The following is a 26,827-nucleotide window of genomic DNA, read 5'->3' on the forward strand; positions in this document are numbered from 1 at the left end:
AAATGAGTTCCTTATTTTTATGAAGTTTGATTAAAAATAGTATATCAAGTTAGATAATCACTAAAATCACAGAAACATTTTAAAAAGACACATTTTTGCTTTCCTCTCCAGCACCTTTAATTTTCTGTGCCTGGCTTCTGCGAGTAACTCCATTGTCTGCACGTGTTTTTTTGTTTTGTTTTGTTTTTTCTTTCTTTCCCTAGCTTTGTCAGTATACAGTTTCCTTTCTTTTCCTTTGAGTAAATTGTGCCCCCTTCATTATACAGGACGTACTGGATTAGAACTCAACATTCAGGGGCGTGTGTTCAATAGAAAGAAGTGCCTGGATTCCCCATGGCCCATCGTTGATGTCAGCCATACCACCAGGATCAGTGGGGTGTGGTTAGAAAGGCAAGAAGGGTGAGCCACGTGGAGTAAGCTGATAGGTTTCCCCCAAGAGGAACGCTGGAAGCATGGGTCACTGAAGGTGTGTCCCAGGCTAGCCACTCTGTCCCCACACATTCTAGAGTGGAGAGAGCATAGGTGTGGCAATTGACCAACCAAGCTTTGCAGACACCCTAGTAGTTATGTAGCTCTAGAGGAGTTTTGTGAGCCTTACAAGCCTCTGTTTTCTCACCTGTACAATGGAGTTGAAAGTAATAGCCATGTAATGAGATTGTAGTAAGGACTAAGTTGAAGAATTAAATATACATGCCTGCAATACCTGCATAGTGCCCAGTAGGCTAATGGATTACTATTATTTCTCTGTGAGCTAGGTTAGGTCCTTAGTAGATGGCTCTAAGGATGAAGCAGGTAGGTAGAGGGGCTGGCTTCTGTCAGTATGGATAGCATTCCTTTCCTCTAGTCTCCTTGTTGAGGCCAAGTCCAGAAGCACTGCCTGAGGGCCAGTATGGTTGCCGCACATGGTCCAGCCCACAGGTACTCTTGCTATCATGTGCTCCTGAGAACTGGCAACTGGATAAGGAAGCCTCAGAAGGCAGAGAGCCAAATGTCATGGCCACCTGCACCATCTGTCTGGTTTTCCCTACACTCCAAGAGGAACCCGCATCCATGCCCTGACATTTGCTTCTGTACATTATCATGCTCAATACTGTAATGTGTAACCCCAGCCTGCAGTTGTATCCTGATCTTTTTCTGTCATTTGGTTTCTCCCAAAGGGCTACTTGGTGGACTGTCCTCCAGACTTGAGCCCCACTCTGCAACATGTTCCTGTGGTGGGTTGAGAGCCTCTCCTCTGTCAGTCTGGCTCCATTTAAAAAAGTCAACAGTAAGAATTTCTGTGAACTCCACCCCCCAAAACTAACTCCTATTGAACAAAGGCTAAAATACTGAGAAAATTATTTGTACTTGTGTTGCAGATGTAGAAATTCCTGGAATCCTGTGGGACACTGTGTTCCACTAAGAATTCCAGAACAGCCTTAGGAGGACATCAACTCGTTTGGGTTACATGCTGGGACTTTCAGAAGTTAAGCAATCTTTAGCTAGCCTCTGTTTTATATTTGATCTTCAAAATCCAAATATAATACTTGGGAACATTGAGAGTGGAACTTCTTTCTCCCAAGCCAGATTGCGTTTTGCATATTTTTACCCTGCCTACTTAAATTACTTCTGATACCGCCTCTGGACAAGAAGGAGGTTTGGATTTCTTTGGATGGAAAACTGAGTTAGGTTTACCCTTTCTTCTTACCCGCCCCCCACCCCACAAGTCTGTGATGAGACTCTGGTTATTCAAGTGGGAGATTCTGTGTCAGACCAAGCTTGAAACTCCTCATCTTCGCTCCACTGGTATAAAAGAGAAACACATATACCTACAAGGCAGGGTGGGGAAGCTCTTCATGGTGGTGAAGCTGCAGTAAGCAATAAGTCACTAACTTCGCCAGCAGCAAACCTAGAGAATTGTGCTGCAGCAAGCCAAAAGTTAATCTCCTCCAGAGGAGCAAGATAAATTTAAAGGCAAATTGCTTGCCTGTTCCTCCTTCCCCTTCCGGTATCTGTCTCAGACTGACCCTTGAGGTTGGTGGATAATAAATCTTTCAGGCTTACCTCCTATTTCCAAGAGTTTTTAGATGACGGCCAACTCCTACTAGGGTATTTTAGCAGTGTGGCATAGAAAGGGGCAGACTTCCCCCCTGTGCTGGACCTCAGTTTCCAGCCGTGTTCCTGCCACCTCCATCTGCTTGGAGATGGACCTGCTCTTGTGGCCTCATAGCTGGTCTTGCCACCTTGGCACAGATATTCTTAAGAGATTGTCTTGGAATAATTGAAGATAGGGAAGGTTGGTGTTCCACAGTGCTATTGTGAGGGCCGTAGACAGTCTTCTCCTGGGTGGCTTCGTCATCTGATGGGCAGAAGTCTTAACATTTCTTCAATGCCATCTACCTTGGTTTAAGGAATGGTTCCAGATGGTTAATGCTGAATAAGTGAAGATACTCTTTCTGGTCCAGAAATCCTCTGTCCTTAGAAGAGCAGCTGGATTCCCACTGGTCTGCTCACATCTGTTCTGCCACTCAAGCAGGAAGCATTTAGTGAGCTCTTCCAGAGAGCCCAGCGCTGCAGTTGGGGTCAAAGCTCCCACAAAGGAGGGCTTATAACAGCATTGCCAATTCTACCTCAGGCTTGGGTTTCAGTTCCAGACTGAGTTCCATCGAAGTTGGAATGGAGTAAATACAGTATATAAGAACCCTCAACTAGAAGCTCGGTCCTCTCTAGTTTGTGTCCTAGGAACTAGTTTGACAACCAGTCAGATACCTAGCTCTAGACTTACGTTTCTTCAGTGGGAGAAGGAGGAGGGGGAAGTCCCCTGGTGCTGCCAGTCTTTGCCCTTGTTCATACTCATCAAACATGCAATGAACCCAGCTTTGTCTGTCATTTTTGGTAATTCTGTAACTCCAGCATGTAGGCTTCGTTTTCTTTTATTTATTTATTTATTTATTGTCTTTTTTTTTTTTTTTTTTTTTTTTTTTTTTTTTTTTTTTTTTTGCTATTTCTTGGGCTGCTCCTGCGGCATATGGAGGTTCCCAGGCTAGGGGTCGAATCGAAGCTGTAGCCACCAGCCTACGCCAGAGCCACAGCAACTCGGGATCCGAGCTATATCTGCAACCTACACCACAGCTAATGGCAACGCCGGATCGTTAACCCACTGAGCAAGGGCAGGGACCGAACCCTCAACCTCATGGTTCCTAGTCGGATTCGTTAACCACTGCGCCACGACGGGAACTCCCTAGGTTTTGTTTTCTTAACTGACTCATCAGAGGAGATCTGTGCCTCCTGATGTTGACATGGGGTATTTGCACTTCTGTTTCCCATGGCATCACTCAGCTCTGCACCTTTCACTATGTACTCTGTGGGCTTAAAGTGTTAGCAGGGTTCCCTCAGATAACCAACTTCACCTCTGTTTTACATTCCGAGCCCAGATGAGATTTTATTCGAGAAAAGGGCTCCATGATCAGACAATGAGGGTCTGAAAATCTCTAGTTTGGACCACTGCTCTTGTTATTAATGCCCTTGCCTGGACTTGCTTTTTCTGCTTGCCAGCAACATTCTGGTACATTCTCCAGGGTCTGTCTTCTTCCGCTGCTTTTCTCACCTTCCTCTAAGGTATTTTTTTTACTCTACATTTTAAAATCATCACTTCTTCAAATACCTCCACCAAGATGGAAAACTGGATTTCTCCCAAACGGAGTCATCATCTTCTCCACCCCTACCCTTTACCTCTCAAACCTAGTCTCTCTTCCATATTCTCCATCTCTCTGCGTGGCGCCATCAACCATATAGCCTTCTGACTTAGAAACCCGGGACTTGTCCTAACTTTTACTTCTCCTGACCCCACAGAACCACTATCATCGTTGGATATCTATGACACCTCTCCAGCAAGGCCTCTCCTTCCTGTTCAGGCTCTTCCTTTGCTGGAAAAGTAATCTTTTCTAAAATAGAAATATGATCATGTCTGCCCACTGCTTAGAACCCTTGCCCCGGTGCCGCATCTCCTACCAGTGAGGTCTAAACTCGGTGTGGCAGACGTAGTCCCTTGTGATCTGGCCCCTGCTTGCTTCTCTCATGTTCCTCTTCTACCTTGCACTAGATCGTCCTGCATTATCTAAGTGCTTGTGGTCCTTGAAATGCGTCATGCTGTCAGCACTTCTCAACCTCCTCACGTGCTGTTTCCTCTGCGTGGAATGTCCTTCCACCCTTGTTTACTTGGGGAATTACTGTTGATCCTTCAAAGAGTGGCTTAGTAGACTGCTTCAAAGACTCCTCACAGACAGAGGTACTCATCTCCTCCCTTGTGTACTGGACCTTTGCTGTGTCACTTACCACAAAGTATAACAGTTTGTTTGCATGCCTTGCACACTCTTCAAGACCACAAGTCCCTTAAAACTGAACTGTGCCTGTATTCGTAACTGCAGTGGCTAGCTCAGTGTCTGAGACATGGTTGGTGCTCAGCTAAGCTGAATTCTCAGGGAAGGGAGCTGAGTGCCAAATCACCAAATGATAGGGTTCCTTTGTGGTAAAGAGGTAACTCACTTAATTTTATTCTAAGTTTTCAAAACAGTCGCATGTTTTAAAACATCCAGTTATTATTCTGCCTGGAGAGGAATAAAGCAAATGGGAAACCAAACTATGAAGAAAACTGTTTTGCATTAGGTGCAAATTAAAACACCTAGGTAAATAGTAAGAGAGAGACAGTGGGAGATTCCAGTGTGAGTTCCTCAGGACATATTCATAGCTAATGCTTTTATTGCTATTTTCCTGGAGGTGGGAATGTCCTGCAATGTGGCTGATTTGTTCCCATTTATTTGTACCTTTCAGCTGCCTTTATCTTTGCATAGGTTATCTTCTCTGGTCCCATTTTAATTCTACTTGCTCATGGTGTGTTACTAAAGTCAAGCAACTTGGGGTGCTTTGGGATTTCTTAGCCATTTGAATGTACTCTAGTGAAACCCCTTTAAACTATGGTGCTTAAAACCTCATGGATAATCAAATGAGATGGAGAAATGATGCCCTCCAGGAAAACATCCTTCAGTTTGTAAAGTATTTCCCTCAGATGTCTTAGGAGGAAAAGAGATAGTTTCTGAGAAACCCACTTGCAGCGTGATGTGCTTTGTGTTATAAGAAACCCCCTATGAGCCCCTTCAAGGTCTTGGCCAGGACCTAGGCATTTGAATAATCCATGGTTCCTGGAGCTGTACACATTCCTGACTGAGATCCCTCCCGCCAAGAGATTTTCTTCCCTGAGGAGTTCACATGAAGAGGGAAGCTGAGGTTAGAGCCTTGCTTTTTCAGGTAAAGGCAGCTCATTTCTTCTTCAGGTGAGTGCAGCAGGAGCTGACTTGCAATGAGGGTGACAAAGGGGGTGGTGTGGAGGGGGTGTTAACCCTTCTCAGGTCACCACAAATTTTAAACCATCTAATTTGGCACGGCCAGTTTCTAAGTCAGATATAAAGTGTGAGTAAAGCTTCCTCAGGAGGTTTTGCTTTTTTTTTTTTTTGATCCATGTTAAGCAGCCTGAATAAGAACAATGGGCTTGTTATGATTTGCAGCATCAGCATAAACCCCAGATCCCTCCTCCATTCAGTGTGCCCTGCCTAGTCTCTTCTATTGTGAAATCGGAAGCCCCCCTGCTTGGTTTCCCCATGGTTTAGAGAGTCTGTTCAGAGACTTCTACTATATTTCATTAAAGGCCACATGGAAGGAGAGTCAGCCAGTGGTCACTTGGGAAGAGGCTTGGACTGCAAGTCCAGAGACATAGCTGCAGGCAGCTTAAGAGGATGGTGCCTCCCTGCAGTAGTGTTTTGTTTTGATTTTTTTCCTTAGGTCAAAGTAACTGAGTTTTATGATTTACCTAGAAAGAAATTCACTTTATTAGGTGGACAATTCCATGAATATTAACAACATAAACCTATGCAAGCACCACCACCATCCAGATGTAGAATATTTCTGTCTTTCCAGACCATTCTCCCTGACCTTTCTGTTGTCAGTCTTCTCCTGCTGTCTGTGCTCCTGGCAACCGCTGAACTCTTCCTTACCTCATGGTATTGCTGCTTCCAGAATATCACATGAAGGGAATTACCTTTGAGCCTGGCTTCTTTCACTTTGCCAAATAGTGAGATTTATCTCTGTGGTTGCATGTATCAGCAATCTGTTCCTTTTTATTACCGAGTAGTAGTTTATTATGTGGATGTGTCACTGTTATCCAGTCACCAGTTGATAGACTTTTGGATTGCTTCCATTTTGGGGATTATAAATAAAGCTTCCACAAACATCTGTACATAGGTTTCTATGTGAATATACTTATCATGTCTCTTGGATGATTCCTAGGAACAGAATTACTGGTCATATGGTAAGTGTGTGTTTAACTTTATAGTAAACTGCCAAACTGGTTTCCAGCATGACTGTGCTTCTGCATTTCCACCAACAATGTATGAGAGTCTCACTTGGTTTGCATTCTTGCTAGAATTTGGTATTATCTTTTTTAAAATTTGTACCATCAGAGTAGTATGGCATACTAGCTGGTTGTGGTTTTAATTTACACATCCCAATGATTGATGATGTTTAACATCTTTTCTTTAGTTATTGCCATGCATAACTCTCAGTGAAGCGTCCATTCACACCTTTTATCCAGTTTTTGAGACATTTGAGTTCTAATTGTTGAGTTTTAAGTACTCTTTATATATTGTAAATATATGTTTATCAGCATGTTTCAAATATTTTCTCCTACTCCGTGGCTTATTTTCTCATTTTCCTAAAAGTGGTTTTGAAACAGAAGACATTTTAAATTTGATCAAGTCAAGATTATCAATCTTTTGCTTATGGATGTTCATGGATATTCATGACTAAATCATAAATGCACTTGGAAAAGGGTAGAGTAAGGGATTCAATATTTTTGAGAGAAAAAGAGGAGAAAACAACTGACATCTTGAGAGACTTTCTCAAACTTTCAGAATTGGCCATTATCTCTTCTATACCACATCGTATGCTGTGTAGAATTCCATTTTTCTCACATTTCCTTGAACTTAATGGAGTACCCTTCATCTTTTCATGACACACTTTGAACTGCTCCAAGGTAGGGACCAAAGCACAGGCTATAGACTCCACCCCAGAGACCAAATTCCAGCTGCTCTACTCACTAGTTGAGTCAAGTTGAATTAGTAAGGATTAACAACACTGGCTGCAGTAACAGCTCTGCAGTATCAGTACCTTAACATTATGAGGCTTATTTCTCTTGTTTATCAAATGGTGTCTGGTGGGCATGGCAGGAGTTTCTGCTCCCCAGGCTGTCAGGAATCAGAGTCCTTCTAGTCTGTGATACTCCCATCTTCCGGCATCGACTATTATTACCAAATAGGAAAGCAAGCATGGAGGACCATACAGAGGATTTTATTGCCTGGCCTGGAAGTTGCAGATAAACCGCTTTCATGTATACTCCCTCAGCCAGAACTCAGCCAGTAGCCCCAATCTAACAGCAAGGGAACCTGGGAAATGTATTCTTCTTGTGCTCCCAGAAGAAAAATGAACTAGGTTTATGTTGCATATATAGTTGACCCTTGAACAGCACAGGTTTTATCTTTAGGGGTCCACTTCAATGGGGATATGTTTCAGTAGTAAATTCTGCAGTACGCCTTGGTCTGTGGGTGGTTGAATCTGTAGATGGAGAGGAACCTCTGATACAGAAGGCTGGCTCTAAATTGTATGAGGACTAAACCCCACATTGTGCAAAGGTCAACTCTTTAGTGTCGTCTCTGTCACAAAAGTGGGAGGAGTCCTTTAACCTCGCTGTCTCCTTTTCCTCATAGGCAAAGTAGAATGACAGTTGACAATTGTATAACATGGGTTTGAGCTGTGGATCCCACTTAAATGTGATTTTTTTCAATAAATATACTGGAAAAAATGGAATTTTCAACAATTTGAACAAAACTCACAGAAATATTGAAAAAATAGCTTAGAAATATTGAAAAAATTAGAATAAAGTTAGGTTAGGTTATGTCATGAATGCATAAAATATACGTAGAGACTAGTCTATCCTTATAGGTATAAGGTGAGTGATATTTATTACTGTTTTATAACTTTGCTTTCAAAGAATCACATTAGCACACAATATAACTCTCTCATAATTGGAGAAACTGCACATCAGCTGCTCATCACTGGTGTTTTTTTTTTTTTAATGTACCAATGTTTCTAGCACAGTATTATGAATATGACTCTAATACTGAATGCCATAATGTTTTTATCATTTTTTATTTATAAGTATATAGGCTAGGCTACTATGAAACAATCATATCACTCATACTAGACTACCATAAAGCAATCATATTGTTTGTTTGTTATCAGTGCATGAATACTTGTAAATAAATAAGAATTTCTTTTTTGCATTATCTTTTCACTTTTGATGTCTAGCATTAGTAATACATCTAACATCTACATTGTTTTTACCAAAATAAGACAATATTGATGTAGGTATTGACAAATGATTCTTCTTATAAACAGACAATGTAAACTTATGGTATTGATAAATACAATACAGTACTGTAAATATAATTTCTCTTCCTTATGATTCTCTTAACATTTTCTTCAGCCTACTTTCTTGTAATAATACAGTTATAATAAATATAACATATAAAATATGTGTTAACTGTTTAAGTTATTGGTAAGGCTTCCAGTCAATAGTAGGCTATACGTAGTTATATTTTGGGGGAGTCAAAAGTTATACATGGATTTTTGGCTGTGCAGGGGGTTGGCATCCCTTACCCCTGAATAGTTCAAGGGTCAGCTGTTTATTAGTTAGGATTAGGTTTTGGTGGTATATAATAAAAGCCCTAAGGTTACGCTGCTTAAACAAGTATTTTTCCCGCACAGACAAAAGATATTCAGAGTAGGTGGTCCAGCAGTGGTACATTAACTCCACAAAATCGCCAGGGATTCTGAATCCTTACAGCTTTCTGCTTGACCATGCCTCAGATGTAGCCATTATCCTCATGATTCAAAATGGAAGCTAGCACTCCAGCCATCACATGAATGTTCTAAGAAGCAGGTTAGAGGAAGGAGGCAAAGAAGGATATGTCCCCTCTGTTTAAGAAAACTTCTTAGAAGACTTCTGTGACTACTCTGCTTGTATTTCATTGGCCAAATTTAGTTATATAACCAAACTTACATATTAAATTATATGGGAAATACACTTAGCTTACTGGGCAAAAAATATATCCAGTTGGAACTCAAGTCTGTATTTCTAAAGGGAAAGGCAGAATGGATACTGAGGGAGGTATTCCAGCATTCTGCGCCTCAAGGATAAGGATATTTACTTGCTAGATTGTTTTAGGGGGTCAAGTGAGATATTGTATAAAAATGATGGCCAGTAAGTGTAGTTATTGCAATTATAAAGCATAGCTATTGTTATTTACATGCTCAGAATACACTCAGCATAGTTTGAAATAAATAAAATGTCAATAAACAGATAAGTATTAGCCTGGATTCAATTACTTTATTATTCCATTATTTATTTCTCATCATTCAGCAGTGATTCTTTTAGATATTAAAAATTCCCCTTCTTCTAGAGAGGTGCTTATTAGTTGTTATTTGGAAAGGGTTATTTTTTTCATAAAATTTTGTTAAGCTCATGGTTATCTGTATTTATGCCAGTAGGAAAGAGGGCTGATGAAAAAGCATGAGAGAGGGGAAAGCATGGGGATAAGATTTGAGGAATTTTAGTCCTAGCTCTGCCACTAATCAACAGTAAGACCTAGGGAAATTCTGTTCTCTCTGGAATTTTGTCCCCCTCAGTAGTAAACTTCCTTCCATCACCCAGATGAAATTGTATATCATATATGTTCCTGGTTTTGTCTCCATGCTATAATCTCTTATAAAAAGATAGGGGCTAGAAAAAAAACCCAAAGAGTTCCTGTCATTGTGCAGCAGAAATGAATCCAACTAGGAACCATGAAATGTGGATTCAATCCCTGGCCTCACTCAGTAGGTTAAGGGTCTGGTGATGCTGTGAGCTGTGGTGTAGGTTGCAGATGTGGCTCAGATCCTGAGTTGCTGTGGCATAGGCCAGCAGCTGTAGCTGCAGTTTGACCCCTAACCTGAGAACTTCCATATTCCATGGGGGTGTGGCCCTAAAGAGACCAAAAAAAAAAAAAAAAAAAGGATAGGGGCTATTTTGACTTGCTTCATAAGTGTCCAGTACTATATTGCATATGTGTGTGCAAAGACATCAGCCTAGGGCATAGGACACCTGGTTTCTGGTCCTTACTCTGCCTCCCAGAAGCTGTGTGAACTTTGATAGGTCATTTGCCCTTTCTAGTCTTGTACTTTCTCAGCTCCAAAATGAGAGGTTGTCTTAGATGGTCTCTCAAAGCACCTGCAACTCTAAATTCCTGATGTTGCAGGATAGCAGCTCACTGCCTTCATCATGCACACATCTCACCCTGATACTACAAAATACCTGCTAGTGACTTCCTACTAGCCAAAGTCATTGTCACCAGTTCTGCATGTCTCTTAAAAGACAAAAAAAATTGGCCCTTGACCTTAACACACATGGCCAGTGTCTGTCTGAAGCACATGCTCTAGAATGTTTCACCTTGTAAGTCTTCCCAAATGTCAAACCCTCTGTTGCCTGCCTAGCTCCATTCGGCAGCCCTGAGCAAGTTAAATAACTTTTTGGAATCTTAGCTTTGCAGCTGAAAGAGGAGTATGGTGATTTATACCATGGAGGACTTGTGATGCCTCCTAAGAATAGGAGTATAAACTCCAGGCATATAGAAGCCCTGGAGAAAGGTAACTATTATCATTTCTGTCATCACTGTTCAGGGCCTCACTTTATCCTCCAAAGCAGTAAAAAAGAATCTAGGATGTATGGAGGTTTGATCATCTGATCAGTGTGTGAGATGATCTCCAAATTTCAGTTCTTAAAGCAGAACTGAAGTAGGAGGTGAAGGTGGGCATGATGCTATGGGAGTAGGACAGCCAGTCTCAGATCCTCTAAGTCACAGGTTGTGAAACCAGAGGTGGTAACACTTGTGAATTGCCTGGCTTTGTGCTCATAGGTGGGCTCCATGAGTAAGAGGGTGCTTAGAATTGTGCCCCAGGAGTATTCAGTGTCATCTTCCTCCTTCCAAAAAACAAGTCACAAGTGGAATAAAAGACACCGGAGAAATTTTACTAGGATAGACTTTTCAGAGAGGTGTATTTCACATCGGCTTTATTTCACTATGAATTAGCCTAGTTAATGCTGATCTCTAGGGACTGATAAGAAGTTTAAGCAATAGGAACAGCAACATCAATAATAAAATTAACAATGGCATTATGTATGTCTTAAAACATCCTTCCAAAAAGAAGGTAGGATGCCGACTACCCCCACTAGCTTGTTTGCCGTTGCAGTTAATTAGGTAATTTATAAAATTTATTATACCCTTCTGGCCAGAAGAACCTTTCTATTGAGGAATGTAATAGATGCAATTTGGGTTTCAAAACCAAAAAGGGAGATCAAGCCAAAAGCTCATAAAAGACTCTCTAAATCTCAGAGGGCTCCCTGTGCAGCTCAGAGCTAGGCTGAGTCATCCAGGGATATGTATCCCTGTGTTAGCACGAGGGCAGGAAGAGAGAATAACTGTGCAAGCAGATGCTGACCTTCCTAAAGGCCCCTGGCTAAGGAGCACAAGTATTGCCTTTCAGACTCAGAGAATTCTGTCCTAACAGCTTATCTCTCTTCCAGTTGACAGCTGAAACAGTAGCAGGCTGGAAGGGCAGTCCATCTGTCCCTGTCCTCTGCACACTTAGAGGCATTTTTCCCCCAAAGTAGGAAAATCCTAAGCCTATAAATCTGCCAGTATTCTGGGGCAATAGGACAAGCCATCCAGGAAATCCCAGTGATCCATTTTTAAGGGATTGAGGGGCAACTTGGGCAGAGCTCTGAAATTAGCACTTTTGTGGTGCCCTAAAGCCCATGAATGTGCCCTAGGCTGCCTGGTACCGTGTGCTTTGGGAGCTCCTCCACAGTGGGCACCTTCCCTCACACCTCCTTGTCAGTAGGTCAGGTGCCCCCCATTGCTGTGCTGCCTGCTGTTTGGTCTTTGGACATGATGCCTGGGAGAGCACAAGGGAGGCCCCTCTTCTCCTGCAGAGCTGCTTGAATTGCCCTCCAGGCACACCAACTTGGATGAGGTTTTCACTTATCAACAACAGTCAGGTTTGAAGTTAAACTAGGCCGGTGGGGGGTGGGACAAGAAAGGCTGTCTTCTCTTTGCCCCTGAGAGACCATGAGTTCCTTCAGGTCATGGCCGTGTCTCCTTTGACTTTGGGAGACTCTGGGGCCTAGCATAGTGCCTGGTACTTAGTAGACACTTAGTCATGTTTGCTGACAGAAGGTCCTTTCAGCAGAAGGATAATGTGAAGGACCACCTCCTTGTTTGAAACTCATCTGACTTTATTGCCAAAAGTGGACTTGTTTTTCTACTTCCTCTTGACATAATTGAAAGTTCATAAATAAATGGAGTGCCTGGGTGTGCCCTCTGGAGATGGTTAGTTAGGAATTCCAGGACCCCTGGCTCTTTAGTTCTTAACACAACTTCTAAACTGGCTGATGTTCATGTGGGGCAGCTTCTAGAACTGTAGATATAATCGTAGACATGAGCTATGGACTGGATTTTCCATCATGATGGAAAACAAAGTTGAACAAAGACAATCTTGGTTCCCAAATTTCTCACAGTCTAGAGTAGGAAGCAGTCACTTCAACAAATGAGTGTAATGAGGTGCAATAAAAATCCAGTAAAGGGATTTCAGACCAGCATTGGGGGGTGGGTGCAGGAGAGAGACTGGCAGAGGGCAGGGTTAGGGGAGGGGATTTTAGAAGATGAGAAATATTAGCTTGCTCCTCAAAGATGATGAGGACTTGACTGGAAGAGTGGGAGTGTTGTTTCAGGCATTGGGACTGACAGGTTCCACTTCTCTTCCTAGGAATGTTCAAGGCCGTGGTGGTTTGGAGAACAGTGAATTGTGCTTATCGTAGAGCATGGGAATAGGGGCCTTGGATAGAGCAAGGTAGTGGGCTCAGGCCACATGGTGAGGGCAGCTAGCATGCAAGTTAACACATTTTTATTTTACCCAATGAGGGTTTTTTGTTTTTTGTTTCTTTGTCTTTTTAGGGCCACATTCACCCTATGGAAGTTCCCAGGCTAGCTCAGAGCTGCAGCTGCTGGCCACAGCCACAGCTACAGCAATGCCAGATCTGAGCCGCATCTGTGACCTACACCACAGCACACAGCAATGCCAGATCCTTAACCCACCAAGTGGGACCAGGGATCAAACCCTCATCATCATGGATACTAGTTGGGTTCATTTCCACTGAGCTGCAATGGGAACTCCACCCAATGAGCTTTGATTCTTTCATTTACTCAACGAATATTCATTGAGTGCCTACCATGTGTCAGGCAGAGTGTTAAATGTTCAGGCCTCACAAGAGCAAAACCAACTAGGATCTTACCCTCCTGGGGCTGAGATTCTAGGGGAGGGACATACAGCAGGGACATGAACAAACAAATGAAGAAAGTAACAGTAGACTGCCGTAAGTGCTGTGAAGGAACTAAAGAGGGTGATGAAAAAGAAAGAATGGGGTGATTTCTTGATATAAGAGCTTTGTAGGGGGCAGAGTGACTAAACTGTGTCCTAAGGCAGTCAGCCAGGATTGATTGAGGGGAGCAATGAGCAAGAAGAGTAGGTGGAAGGCTAGAGTTGTTGACTGGGAGAAGCTTAGAGATGGGGCAGGGATGGGTAGGTGAGCTAGTTCAGCAAGAGATGTTATAGGTCTCAGTGCACAAGGTCATGGGGAAGGATGCTTCTTGGCCAACTTTCATGTTATGAGATAATGCCCCCCTTTTATAAGCAGATTTGGAGATAGTTAAACATGGAGTTCAGGTGAGAGAAGGGAGGTTGAGGTCCACAGCACATAAGTCATAACAGATGCCCATCACGGGGGCCACAGCTTTCATCCCATTCATATGGGATCTTCATCTTGCCCTCTCCCTGCTGATGGTGACCTTGTGATGCTCTTCCTTCCCTGCAGCTGCAGTTACCAGCCCCTTGGTGACTTGTGGGCAGATCAAAATCGATCCTACAGCCCCAGTTGCTCTTGGTTTCCTTCTGAGTTCCTGGGCAGGTGTTGGTACTGAAAAAATATGTCACAAGTCAGAGCAGCATAATGCAGGTAAGAACACTTGTACTATGAAGGAATCATAAACCATCAGATCTCATAGAATATTCAGCACAGGGAACACCATTTTGCATGTTCTTATTTGCATTTCTTAAACATAATTCACATGTCCAGTCTGGGATGCTCAGAGACACTTGGAGCTGGAAGGTCCTGAAGGGATGGTCTGGTCCAGCTTCCTGCACTCAGCACTGAGAAAGGTCAACATGAGCACCATCTAACAGCTGGGCCAAACTGCAGCCTAAAGAGCTTCGAGTTTCTGTCATGGCGCAGCAGAAATGAATCCAACTAGGAACCATGAGGTTGTGGGTTCCATCTCTGGCCCCTCTCAGTGGCTTAAGGATCTGGCGTTGTTCTGACCTGTGGTGTAGGTCACAGACATGGTTTGGATCTGATGTTCCTGTGGCTGTGGTGTAGGCCAGCAGCTGTAGCTCCAATTGGACCCATAGCCTGGGAACCTCCGTATACCATTGGTATGGCCCTAAAAAAAAAAAAAAGAAAAAGAATAAAAAAAAAAAAAAAAAGAAAAAGAATAAAAAAAAAAAAGAAAAAGAATAAAAAAAAAAAAAGAGTTTGAGTGATGTTTGCTATGGTCACCTAATACCGTGTGGATGGGAAAATGGCCCCCTGGCTTCTGGCTCAGTGCTCTTCCCTTGATGCTGGGCCTCACATTGGGGGGGAAGCACTTGGCAGAAATGGCAGTAGAACCTGGACAGGGATAGGACTTTTGGTGGAGGCATCCATGCTTCCTAAAGTGGCTGGAGTCATAGACTGTGCAACTGGCAGAGATCTTTGGGGACAGCAGGAACAGCTCCCCAAGTGTACAGATAGGAACACAAAGGTCCAGAGACGTGACTTTCCCGAGTTCACGTAACCAACAACCAAGGACTTGGACACAGATGTGCCTTCTCCATGCCAGTGGTTCTTCCCGATGGCTATGCTGCGGAATGACTCGAGAGCACTAAGAAAGCACCAGTGCTTGGTCTTCACTCCAGAGTCTCTGATGTGGTTAGAACCCAGTCAGAGTTAGACTTTTTAAAATTGTCACTGGGAGATTCTAATGTGTAACGAGGCTTGAGAACCACTGTCTTTTCCAGTGTCTGTCTTATGACTCATAAGCCCACTCTCCTGGAGAAAATATTGACAGGAATTCCAATAGTCCTGAACTTGTGGGGTACCTGAGACATCAAGATGCTTCATACAATTGCAGATCATCTTGTTTCTGGGAGCTGGGACAATTTCCAGAGGCCATCAATGGTAATAAATGTAGGTATCTATAGATTAGGAGGAAAAACTGAGAAAAGATATGAGTACTAAGGAAAGTATTGAATTCATGAATTGCTTGCCTGCCTGCCTTCCTTCCATCGTTCTTTCTTTCTCTCTTTCTTGATCGCTTGCTTTCTTGCTTTTTAGGTCTGCGTCTGTGGCATATGGTGGTTCCCAGGCTAGAGGTTGAATCAGAGCTGCAGCTGCCAGCCACAGCCAGAGACAAAACAGCTCAGGATCTGAGCCATGTCTGTGAACTACACCACAGCTCACAGCAACACTGGTTCCTTAACCCAGTGAGCAAGGCCAGGGATTGAACCCATGTCTGCATGGATGCTAGTTTAGTTTGTTACCTCTGAGCCATGATGAGAACTCCTTGAATTTCTTATTAAAGGCTACCAAGTCGCCATCCTCCCTAAAGTATTGTATAGCTTTGTTTGCTCTCCCTTGGAAATAAGGCTCATGAACTCTCTCCTTCCTTCTTCAGCCTGTCTCCTTCCCTTGTAGAGCTTTTCAGAGACACAAACAGGACGATGACTTCCTCAGGCTTTTTGAATTCCGTTCAGGAAGCACAGATGATTTAACCCATGTCTGCGGGTCCCACCTACTTCTCCACCTGCTTAAAGTCAGCCTCTTCTTTCATGCACCTTGTCAGCTCAGCACCCTGAATTCAGCCCCTGGCAAGTGTTAATTGTCTGGTTTCTAAGGACATCTCTCCTTGGCATTGCAAAGCCTATACTACCCCAGATCACTTCTCCAGGTCTCCTAGCAGTCCCCTCATCCTATGCCTATGTCACTTTGATACTTTTCTGTCCCTAAAAGTGTGATTCTTTCCCTTTCTGCCATGGGATGTTCACACACACTGTCCTGTCTGCCTGAAAACCACTCAAATCCAGTTTATGATTTATTTGCGTGATAATTTGATTAGTGTATGTCTCCCTCCCATTAAATGGTAGGATTTCCTAGTGCAGGTAATATAGCTCTTTTATCTCTCAGTGTATTTCTGGCACTTAATACAGTGTCTGACACATAGTAGATGGTCAATAAATATTTATTGATTAGATGATTGAATAAATGGATGTCACAGTTTGGGGGATATAATGGAATAGTATTTGTGGAACATTTTATAGACTATAAAATTTTTGTAGTTACCCTGTAGTGCAGTAAATTAAGGATCCAGCATTGTTATTGCAGTAGCCTGAATCACTGCTGTGGCAAGGGTTCAATCCCTGACCAAGGAATTTGCATATGCTGAGAGGATGGACAAAAAAAAAAAAAAAAAAAAAAAAAGCAATATTTATAGTTATTCTCATGATTGGTCTGCTTTGTTAGGATGTCTGTTTCTTGTTGAGAAAATGCTATAGAGAAATACTGGCTGGGATCAAGCACTACATGTGTTATGGATTAAAGATTCAGATCACCAGAAGGTTGTCACTTCTGTCTGGGCCCATTCCATCCTTGTTTATCAACATAGACTCACTTAAAGGAAAGAGTTAGATGCCAGAAATGGGTAATTTTTGTTTTCCTCAGCTGCAAGATCTTTTCAGTTTGTTTGTTGAGATAGAAATTTAAAATTTTTGAGGGCCATCAAGTGCCAGGAGTTCTTTACATTGGCATTTAGTTCATCTTCGCAGCAATTCTGAAGGCAGCCATTACCCCACCATATCAAAAATGAAGAGAGATTATGTACTTTTTTCAAGGTCTCACGGTTAATATGTGGCTGCTGAAGAATGAAAACCAGAGAATGTCTGTTTCCAGGGCTCTTGATCTTTCCACCATGTGGGCTGATTTTTCAGTATAACTCAAGTGGTCGGTACATCATCGGACCTTGGTCAGAAAACTCAAATATTGGGCTGTTAACAGATAGAAAATCTGTACCACAAAGGAGTTCCAGTGATTGCCTTTCAAAGGCATAGCAGAACACTGCAGTACTTTTAGGGGGCTTGAACCCAGATCTTGAGTATCCCAGCCTAATGATATTTAAATTATGCTTGTCTGACATAAAAATATATTGCAACTTGCTAAAAAATGTACTGCCTGCTGGTAAGTGCTGTCAGTTGCTTCCATTTTAGTCTTTTCCCTCATCTTGTTCTACTTCATGTTACTCTAAAAGATACTGCAGAGTCCCATTAAGCATTTTTTTGACATCTGTTACTTTTTAAAATCTAACTTCTTTATTGTTTTATTAACTATTTTTTTTGAAAAAGTAATACACACATGGTAGAAAAAGCCAAATGATACAATAAGGCATATGGGAAAATGCGAGTCTCTCTGTTGATGGCAGATCTCTCGCCATTACCACTTTTTGTTGGCATCATTCTGGAAATATTGTACCTAGATGCAAATATATATTAAAAACTACACACACATATGGAGTTAAGCATACCCCTTCTTATGGCCAAAAATAATTCTGTCTTGCAAAAGTGATAATGTGAATCAGCAAACATTTCTCTCTAATGCTCCCCCAATTCTTTTTCCACACTCTGGTTGCTTTCTCTTTATTTATATGGTTGGGGTTCATTCTTGGAGATACAAAGAATTTGGCAGCACCAAGGCATTTGTTAAGAAAAGCCCTTCCTTTACTTCTAGAAGTAATTAAAAGCCTGTTGCAAAATGAAATAAATCTGGCAATTCAAATGAGTAGATATTTATTAGACTCATAGAAGTGCCCTGGTGTGGTACAAGCAGCAGTAATAGCTGGGAAGCAAGAACCTGGCAGTTCCACCAGCAGTGTGGTTCTTGATAAGTCATTGCATCTCTCCAAGGTTCAGTTTTCCTACCAGTAAACTCAGAAAGTGACCCTAGGTACTTTGCTAGATCCCTTCCTGCTCTGCCACTTTATGGCTCTGTGGATTCTGGTTAAGAGACTACCAGGCTGGAAATAGAGATCCTAGGACTTTACTGCATTGTAGGCATTAGTTCTCTTGATCAAATAGTTCTAGTTCTTTGAGGTAGAATTACACTCCCCCCGTCTGATGGTAGTGAGAGCCGTGTGACTTGCTGGTGGTCCATGGAGCATGAGTGGATGTGACATACTTGACTCCCAGGCAGAAGCTTTAATGGTTCACCGTGTTCTCTTTTTCTGTCTGAATGTTCATGCACTCAGGGAGATACAACCCTCTTCAATCTTGGTCCCGAAGTGAGAACAGTGTAGAGCAGAGCATCATTTGAACCACAATGGACCTTTAGTGGTAAAAAGAAAGAAATCTTCATTGTTTTAAACCAATGAGATATGGAGACTGTTGGTTACTGACACTTACCCTAACACAGCTTGACCAGCATGTCATGTGAATGAATGCTAGATGTGCCTCTGGAAAGTCAGAAACTTCAGAGCAGTGACCGGAATCTCCCAGTATGCATATTGCTCACTTTGCACATATGAAGGATTTTTCAGTGATCTTCCTGGCCATTTTTAATGCCTGGTTGACTCTGTAGTTGTCTTTCTCCCCCTCTTTCATCATCTTTCTTCTTTTTTTATTCATCTCTGTTCCCTTTTAATCCGTTTCCTAAACTTGTGACCCATGTCCTTATTTTATATTCCATCTTTTGAGAACTTGCTCTCTCCTCTCCCATTCCCTCCTGTGCCTCTCCCTTCCCTACAAAGCTTTTTCTTGACACTTATCCCCTGACAATTGCTTCCTGGGCCTGCCTTTCAGCTTCATAAAGCCCCATGTGGTCCCTACCTCCAGGTTTTTTCATGTATCTTCCTTCTTTCTTTCGGATCCTATCTAATCTGTTCTGTCTGAAATGTCTAATCAAATGGACAAACACCTTCTTTAATGCATTTGGGGCCACCTCCATCCTCCTTGACCTCCCTGCTGCCCCCGTGATGGCAGATGACACCTTTGGGAAATGTCAATTTCAGTGAATCTTTCATTTCTGAGGGCTCTTCCAAATTATGGACATTCACTTTTATTTCAATTAAGTGAACATTTCAGGAATCTCTCCTTTGAAAGGGTCACTGGGCTGTCAGCAAGAAACCTAAAGGCTGTCTGGCAGTCAGGGATAGGGTTGAGGAGTAATGGACCATGTGAGTACCAGAAATATTTCTGGAAAAGGACAAGTCAGACCCTTGAGTGCTGTGAGAGTAATCTGCCAACATGGATCCAGCTCCATTTTGCATTTGCCAGGCAATGACCAGGTGTCAGGTCAAAGGATACCCACTGCTAAGTGAGCACATACCTGAATCTGAGCTGTGGTCAGGAGCAATGCACAGAGACTTAATAGAAGCTGATGAGGTGTCAGGAAACAGGAGCATGAAAAGGAGCTCCAGGATCATATAGCCACATTCCCATGGTTAGAGTGCTGCTGGCATGAAGAGCCCATGAAAGAGTTAGGGAGCACCTTCAGAATTCTGCTGTGGTATGAATTAAGGGTGGTGTGTGACAGTTGACACTTTTAAACCTATGAGTAAGGGGGGGCATACATGCAACTCATCCTAAGTTGAAGTGAATTGAGGCACTTGTCACAAATGGCAGTAGTGCCAGGGAGGTTCCTTCTAACTGGGGCAGCCATCGGGTGCTCAAGTGGAGAAAGGCTATGCAGAGGAGGGCAGAGCTGGCTGTATCCACATTCTGGGGGCAGCAAGCCCCATCACTCAGATGACCGTGAGGAGTTAGGGAGAGAGGTTCCATGAGGTGATGGGTCAGGCACCTGCTTGTGAAATTTCACCAGCTGCAGCAGGAGTGAGAGACGGGAGAGGCAAAGAATGGCTCCCACAGCCTCTCCCTTTGAGCCCTGATTTTTTTCTCTTTCCTTTAAGATTCACCTTGTCCCAGATGGTGGCCCTAGGCCTGACTCTTCTGAGGCAGACTGTAATTCTAAAATGAAAGGGGGTTGGTTTGCAAAGTGGCTAAGACAGTAGATTCTGGAGTGGGATAGCCCGGGTTCAATCTAGCGTGCCATTTGCTGGGTTGGTGAGCCCAGGCAAGTCGTCCTATCTATCTAATCTTCCATTTTTTCATTTGTAAAATGAGAACAATTACAGTACTATAGTGAAGATGGAGTGAGATGAGGCTTAAATATAGTCCTGGCATTTGGGATGTGTTCAATAAATTATGTTTTATTATAACTCAATATATTGGTAATCAGTGTTTAATTGAGAGGACAGAAGCCACTGCAGATCTTTCAAACAGAAAAAAAACAAAAAAACACGGAATTAGGTGCTTTGCAAAGCATCCGAAGGACTGGCTGCATAAGTTAAAGCAAGGGGGCGGCCACTGACTTTCATCTTTATCACCGTAGCTGTGATTCTGAGAATCAGGAAGTTACTGCCACTTCCCAGGGTCAAGAAACTGTAGAAAATCACCCTGGGCAATGATTACAGCTGGCCATGCAACCTCTGACAGTCAGAGGAACATGGAAGCCACTGATTACATGTGGCCAAAGCCATATGTTCACTAGCACTACCAGAGAAAAAATAACTTCTGCTTCTCTTCCAACATTCATTGAAGTCCAGGAATCCTGCTGACCGATTGAGGGACCTAGGAAATGCAGTTCCCAGCTATCGTTTGCTCAGACATGGGAGAGCATGGAAGGGGCTGGGAGTGATGCAGGGGCCAACAGCACACAGAAGATGTGCCTGGATCTGAAATTCCCCCCATCGACTGGGAGGCTCCGTTCTATTTCCTTTCCATGCTGAGTAGCTGACACCCACAGAGGAGTGTGGTTCCCTTTCTTTGAGCTTCTGTGTCTGAGCCTCAATTGAATGGCTGTTGTCCGGTCTCTGGCTGAACTCAGGGAGGGTCCCCTGTCATGCTCAGTGCCCCTGCCTGCCACAGGTCTTCTCTGTGATCCGCACCAAATGCATTCACAGTGTTTTGGATCCAAGTACACAAACTTTGGGCTGGGAGGGAGACAGTTTTAGCTCTCAGAATGCTTCAGCAACATGCAAGTCTTCTCCCCCAAGTGCCTCCCATATGTCCCAACAGACTTCCCACACTTTCTTTCCTTTGGAGCAATCTTAAACTGAGAGTTAAGCACTTGGCCTTCCTGTTTTAGATTGGTGCCCATTGGCTGTGGGACCCTGGGCAAGTTGCTTCCCCTTTCTGGGCCTTGATTGTCCCAGGCACAGAACAGAGGTGTTAAGTGAGGTGGCCTCTGGGCTCCCTTCCAGGCCTGGTATGTTACAATGAGAGGTGTGGAGGCCAGTGTTTGGAGCACTGACCAGCACAGTGGTGGCACTTGCAGAGCTCTGGATGCTGGAATGACTGTCTTTGTTCAGCCATCTCTCCTTGAACTGTCCTTGTTCAGCTGCTGCCCCCCACACCCATTCCCCCACTCTGGTAAAAATTCTTGAGTCTGAGGCCATAAGAGGAACACCTTCCCTGGTGCACACCTTGTCATCATCAGCACAGCTCAGACACTGCCCTTGAGCGTGTGCATCTCTGTCTCTTTGTGCCCAAGGCTGGGGTGTCGATGAGAGGCTGGGCAAATCCATGTTAGGACAGAGACATGGTATGGCTCATTTTCGCCTTTGAGGCCCTCTTTGTTGGGAAGACGCTTGTTGTCTAAAGGCAGCTAAATTTAGCTATATTTTGTCAGCTAGAATGTACGCTCCCGAAGAGAAGCCTAGCAGATCTCAGCCATGTCACACTTTATTAGTCATGCGAGCACTTAAAAGCATGCTAGAAGAACTCGCTTCCTGGGATTGGCCATAGCAGCGCTGAGAAGTGCCGTGCTGACTCTTTTAGGATTTACCTCAAGAAGCAGGATGGAGGGGAGAGCATGAAATCTCCCAAACAATGAGCGATTTTTTCTCTTTCTTACAAGATTGACAAATGGGATATTCAAATGAGGAGAAAATGTACAAAGTGAGATAGATAGTGTTCCTCTGGCCTTTTTCTTAGACACACTATCCAGATTCCCCCCTACTACCCCCCAGTTTGAATTTAGAAATACTTAGAGTTTAGTTGCTGGCATCCGATTAACTCTTTAAGGTATAGACAGGGAGAAGAAGTAACCTTTGGGGAGTCCCTACCTCCCTCATTTCCCCAAGTTCTAGAATAATAATGCAGTAAGCCAAGTGGTATGATCCTCATTTTACAAAAGAAGAAACTAAAACTCAGAGAGGTGAATAACATGGGCCTGGTTGTCATTTCCATCTGCCTCACTCCTAAGTCCATGTTCTTTCCACAGCTAAAGTCAAGGTAAGTACACCAAAGAATTCAACTTAATCATGGTTTTGAGATTTAAATAGCACTATCATGGAGTTCCTGTCATGGCTCAGTGGAAATGAGTCTGACTGGGATCCATGAGGATGCAGTTTCCACCCCGGCCTTGCTCAGTGGGTTAAGGATCCAGTGTTGCTGTGAGCTGTGGTGTAGGTCTCAGATGTGGCTTGGATCTGGTGTTGCTGTGGCTGTGGCATAGGCCAGCAGCTATAGCTCCAACTCGATCCCTAGTCTAGGAACGTCTATATGCCATGGGAGTGGCCCTAAAAAGATTTTTAAAAATAATGCTATCTTTATATTGGTTTCCTATTTCAGTGTGCACAGCACTCTGTGCCGTGGAGTCTCACCCTGCAAGGCCAAGGGTCAGGATATATGTTGGAACAAAAGCTGCACATGTCCAGCAGCCTAGCATCCTCCATGGGGCTGGGCCAGCTTGCTTTGGCAGTTGCTGAAAAAAGAGACATGTGTCTGCTCTTCCACAGGGCGCACCAAATGAAAAGGCAAACTCCTCTGCTATGAAGAGGGGAAAAAAGAACCCTCCACAGCTTTTGTTCATCTGTGATTCTATGGCAGGTTGATAATTTAAACTCTCTCCTAACAAACTCTTCCTGTAAAATTTCCGGAGTTTCTAAATAAAGATAAATGCCTAATTCAGTATGACAAGATGCTCCAAGCATCCTGCAAAGAATCACTGAGTTAGTGTCCTGACCCCACTACATCTCCCCTTTCCTGGGAATTAAAGGTCCAGTATAAAAACACCAGGCTGGGTTGTCAGAGATCTTTATCTCATCTAGAAGAGCAAAATTGGATCTGTGACCCTCTATGAACTGGCTCTCTAAAGTTAAGCTATGGAAGGGGCCTCAGCGATAAGAAAACAAAGTTAGGGGAGGGCATTGATCCATGCAAGATCTGACTGCTGGGTAGTGACAGAACCTGGAGTCAACTCAGGTCTTCTGGCTGGAAGATCACTGGATCACAGCATGGTAGAGTTGAAGGATGAAGCCTCTACTCCTGATGCCCCCTCTTAATAATGTGCATGTCCTTAGGAAACTCTTAACCAGTCTGAGTCTCAGTCTTCATCTGAAACAGGATGAAGCATTGTGAAGATGAGTGATGATAAAGTACCCAGGGGAGTACTGTCATAGAGTGGGAGCTCAATAAATGGCAGCTGGTATTACTTATTTAGGGGTGAAAACACTAACGTTATAGGAGTTCAAGGAAGGAAGAGCCTAGCATACTGGTAGGGGACAATCGCTTAGAGGAGGATGTTGAGTTAGACCCTTCAGATCTTATAATGTTTAGATGGAAGTAAGAATAGGTAGGGCATTCTCAGTAGGACAATGAAATAGATATATACTTTTGGTCCTCATGTTTGCTTTCTTGCCTAAGAGTAACCATGTTTGATTGGAGCATTAGATGCAGGAAGGTGAGTTGCTAGAGATCAAACCACCACAGCCATTTTGAGAACTTGAACATGATGCTAAGTAGTTAGAGATGCAGGCATGTGGAAACCTTTGAACGGTTTTGACCAGAAGAATTACAAACTCCGTAGATCCAATTACAGATCGTCCATAGTTCATAGAGGGTGAACTAGAAGAGGGAACAGCTGGAGGTTAGGAGAATCACAGAGAGGTTCTTGTAGTGAGCCAGGCAAGAGAGGAAGAACGCAAATGAAGTTGGTGGCAGCTGAAATGAATAGGAAAAGATGAGTGTGAAGGATATTTTAAAGGAAAATTGGCAGGAAGAATCCATCCTATTGTAGGAAAGAGAATTTAATTAGCTTGGTAAAGTGGAGAGGGAATATTCATGGCTTGTTGGGTTGAATACTATATTTTAAAGAAAAGGTGTCCCAGTGCACAAATCTAAGAGAAAAAGAACATGATAAATGATTAAGCCAAAATGACTAAAAGACTTTAAGAAATGATAAAATGAACTCAAATGAAGATTAAATGTTTGAGATCTGAAGTCTTGGCTCAAACTAAAACCCTTAGGGTTAACTTTCACTTTGCATCTCGGTGATTCTTCAAAGTCTTTTTACTAATAGCAGATCTAGTTGCTGAAAAATGATGGTTGCATATTAAAAGTGGTAGCATATACAGCCTTCGTGCTAACTTTCCTTATTTGTACAGCAAGTTTCAGTCTGTGTGAGCCTTTCATAATGATGATATATATATATTTATTATATTTACATATGTATTAAATATTAATATATTTGTGTTATATATAATATATGTATGTATATATATATAACTTAATAACAATGCTCAGAGCTATCTTTTTTAAGAGTGTTTGGTAGGAGGCTGGCCTTCTAAACTCTCCTGTGAGAACAGGGATATAATCAAAAAAGGTCAAAAATTCACATACCAGTCAGAGGTCTATCAGGAGACAGAAAGCTACCAACTCTTTGAACAGAAAGAAGGTAATATAAAGATATAAATTTGTTAACCAAGTAACTGAGAAGGCAGAACAAGAACACTAAATTATCACAGAGGTAGCTACTTCAGGAAGTAGCTATCACCCCTGTAACTGGTATTATTAAATATACCAGCTGGTATTATAGGGCTGGTTCCATGAAACTGTAAAAGCTTGCAACAGGGACAAGCTTGAAACTTAGACCTCTGAGGAAGGGGTGCAGCTTGTCAGGTCTAGGCTTTGAGCTCAAAGGTGGAGGAGCCCCTCTTGAGTCTAAGGAGGGGAGCTAGCTGGCTGATGCTGTCATCTCAAATGCGGCGAGGCTGGTTCTGCAAGTGTTAGCAAAAGAAAAAACTGGATTCAGATGCTGCTATGAGAAGTATTTGCTGCTGCCAACCCAAAGAAGTGCTGCTAAGGTGGCACAGAGTGAAAAAGGAGGAAACAAACAGGAAATTCCTCCTCCATCCTCCCTGTCTCCCACAGCGCCCTCTAGTGGCCAAGCGTATCAGGAGGCCAGGTTCTAGTCTCTGCACTGCAAACCCAATAAAAAGGGTGGGTTTAGAGCTGAGACACAGTAATTTAATAACTGGCACATGCCACTTAGTTTACCAGCCTCATGGATAGTCACTGGGTATACTGAAGTCTCTAACCAATTCAATGGAAAAGAAATCAGCTTCTCTTTATGTAACTGAGCATGCCTCAAACTGACAGAGGTCTTCTTACTCCCCTCCCCCTTCCCCAGTATAATGAAATATTAATGTAAAACCAAATGGGTTGAATCTGTACATATTGGCATAGAAAAATGCCCATCATGGATCACTTTCCCTCTATGTTAAAAGCAAAGATATTTATATAAAAATAGAGAAAAAGATTGAAGGCTATACATTAAACTGTGAACAGTGGTTATCAGTTGCCAGGGAGGGTATTAGTTATGGAGTTTCTTTGACTTTCTGCTATGCACTTATATAGCATTTGAATTTTAACATGGGTGTATATTATTTCATAATCAGAAAAAAATAACATCACTTTTGTGGTTAAAAAACACTGCCTATAAAAGACAGACTTCACAATTCTATCAGTGTTCCTGTTAATACATGGCACCAAAATGAATGTAGTATTTTTGGAGATAAGAAAAAAAGAAGGAAAGCAGTGTTTACTAAACACCTTCTACATGCCAAGCTGTTGGGAATGTGGCATACAGCATCCCATTTAATCTTTTTTTTTTAATTTAATTTTTACTTTATATTTGAGTATAGTTGATTTATGATATTGTATTAGTTTTAAGCATACAGAAAAGTGATTCAGTTATACATAGATCCATTCTTTTTCAGATTCTTTTCCCATGTGGGTTATTACAGAATACTGAGTAGAGCTTCCTGTGCTATATAGTAGGTCCTTATTGATTACTTTATACATAGTAGTGTGTATATGTTAATCCCAGACTCCTAATTTATCCCTTCTCCCAACCTTTCCCCTTTGGTAACCATAGATTTGTTTTTGAATTCTGTGAGTCTCTTTCTATTTGGTAAATAAGTCCATTTGTGTCACTTTTTTATGTTCCATGTGTAAGTGGAATATAGTATTTGTCTTTGACATACTTCACTTAGTATGATTATTTCTTGGTTCATTGATGTTGCTCCAAATGGCATTATTTCATTCTTTTTATGGCTAATATTCCATTGTATATATGTACCACATCTTTATCTGTTCTTCTGTTGATGGGCATTTAGGTTACTTCCATGACTTGGTAGTTATCATTAGTGATAATTAACATCGGGGT

General features: G+C 42.5%; 1 long non-coding RNA gene across 7 annotated transcripts in view; it reads left to right on the forward strand.

Annotated features, from left to right (window-relative positions):
- Positions 1-26,827, forward strand: part of LOC110260990 (uncharacterized) — a 523,917-nt gene that overhangs the window by 249,097 nt on the left and 247,993 nt on the right. For 2 of the 7 annotated variants that reach the window (XR_014810034.1, XR_014810041.1), the window contains one exon: positions 14,054-14,194. The exons of 3 other annotated variants lie outside the window; for them this stretch is intronic. This is a non-coding gene — a long non-coding RNA (uncharacterized LOC110260990). Of the gene's footprint in view, positions 1-1,157; positions 1,268-14,053; positions 14,195-26,827 lie in introns of all 7 variants that reach the window. 2 more of the 7 variants (XR_014810038.1, XR_014810043.1) reach the window with 1 other exon arrangement.

The sequence above is a fragment of the Sus scrofa genome, chromosome 1 (assembly GCF_054392235.1).
Source record: "Sus scrofa isolate SSC_HxYL_T2T_F1_AM1 chromosome 1, Sscrofa_HxYL_maternal_Yorkshire_Landrace_v2.0, whole genome shotgun sequence".
NCBI lineage: Eukaryota > Metazoa > Chordata > Mammalia > Artiodactyla > Suidae > Sus > Sus scrofa.